The sequence below is a fragment of the Coffea eugenioides genome, chromosome 10 (assembly GCF_003713205.1).
Source record: "Coffea eugenioides isolate CCC68of chromosome 10, Ceug_1.0, whole genome shotgun sequence".
NCBI lineage: Eukaryota > Viridiplantae > Streptophyta > Magnoliopsida > Gentianales > Rubiaceae > Coffea > Coffea eugenioides.
In genome coordinates, this window is record NC_040044.1 from 3,369,966 (window position 1) to 3,371,979 (window position 2,014).

The 2,014-nt window shown below is 41.0% G+C and overlaps 1 pseudogene; it reads left to right on the top strand.

Moving 5' to 3' along the window:
- The first annotated feature begins 367 nt into the window (after window positions 1-367).
- On the top strand, window positions 368-1,785 carry LOC113749254 (annotated as a pseudogene).
- The last annotated feature ends 229 nt before the right edge of the window (window positions 1,786-2,014 follow it).

Below are 2,014 nucleotides of genomic sequence, written 5' to 3' on the forward strand. Positions count from 1 at the left end.
CGGCTGAGGAAGCGAGCCGACAGGAAGAATAACCATATATAACCCACCTACAATCACTAAAAGGATAATCCTGAATCAGGACGTGATTTACATTTCAAATAAATTTTCTGGATTAATATCTGTAGGCGAGTGTTGCAAATTGCGACAGCAGGTTTATGTCTGTATAGCTTTCTGGGTAAACTTACCGGGGAGAATCAGATATTCTCCAAGTAATTATTCAAATTCTATGGAAGTAATCACCTATAGGTTGTGTTTGATCCATGCCAATGAAGTTAGGTCGTAAATAAGGTTGGAAGTTGCCTTGACCAGAGTCGCAAAAACTGATAGAAACTGGTCACCCTGCACTTGAAAGCACTTGTAGCTAGACATGCTATTGAATTTCAAGCACATGCAGCTGCCAACACTAGTATTGTTAACTATAATTTTCCTATCTTGGCAGCAATATGCCTTTCTCATGATCAAAGGTGGAGCCATTCAGGCTGATAACCTTAACGAACTCATTAAGACTCGACATTCAGAAAATCCTCCAAAATTCGGAGCCATGGCTTTATCTAGATCTTGCAGTTAAAACTATGGCCCCAGTGTACATTAGCCCTCAAGATGGATTGATGGAAGCTGATAATATTGATTCATTGCCAGGGCAGCCTGCAGAAGTTGATTTAAACCAATATTCAAGTTACGTAACAGTGAATCGGGAGGGCAGAAGAGCTTTTTTTTATTATTTTGTGGAATCACCTGAAGATTCTTGATCCAAGCCTCTAGTCTTGTGGCTCAATGGAGGTAAGCGGATTTTTAAACTACTTCTACCATTTGGATCTTCTTTCTGATATTCAGTTTTTTCATTACTGTCCCTTATTCTTATTCCTCCCCCCACAACCCCCTTCTTTCCTTTTAATGTAACTACCAGCCCGTTATTAATCACAAAAAGAAAATGAGGCGTTGTACAAGAGATGAAAATGCTATTCAAACCAATTACAGAGATATCTTATGAGCCTAAAATGTCGGACAGGAATATAAAGCATATAGTAGAGGCCAATAATCCGCAATGGACCACCCCGTTCATCTAAGACTACCTCCCAAGTAACTTAGGCCCCTGAGGCCCAAGATACCGAAACAGATATAGTTTATTATCTGTCCTCTCATTGATGCAGAGCTTACCACAAATATGACAGCATGATATGGCAATGATCAGGGCCAGGATGTTGCTCCCTGGGAATTGGAGCCATGCAAGAGCTTGGACCTTTCAGAGTCAAGAGTGACCGCAAGACCCTCTTATCGAAATGACTACAGCCGAAATAATGTTGCAAATGTCAGATTTCTAAGAGTCCCCAGCTGGTGTTGGCTTCTCATATTCTAATAAATCCCTTGTGCCGGGTGACAAAATCACAGCTTCAGATTCTTATGCATTTCTTGTAAACTGGTTTGAGAGATTCCCACAATACAAGAACCACGAGTTCTACATAACTAGGGAGAGCTACGATGGCCATTATGGCCCTCAGCTTGCCCACACCATCCTTGCGATGAATAGAAAATCCCCTAAAACTTTCATTAATCTCAAAGGCATTGCAGCAAGTCACTACTGCATTTTGCATTTTTGTTCCATTGCTCAGTTTTTTCCATGCAAACCCGCAGACGAGCAGTCAGTTCATTCCATCTACGATGACAAAGGGGAGGTACGACTACTTATGGACCCATGCATGCTTTGAGCTCGGACGAAATCCGCATGCAAAAATTGACAATCGAACTGGGAATTATTCACCCGCATGCAAAGCATACATGGAATAAGCAAGGGTAGAACGCGGGGAGATCGGTTTATTTAACATTGCTGCTCCAATTTGCAGGTCTTCAGAGCCAAGCAAACCCTCCGATTCAGTTAGTGTGCACCGTGCATTATTAAGCATTGTACCATGCATGCGTTTATCAACAAAACACTATCATGATTTGTAATCACATCAAATTATTTGAGAGAAATAATGAAGAATCCGGAATCCGTAGAATCTAAAAATTATTATAA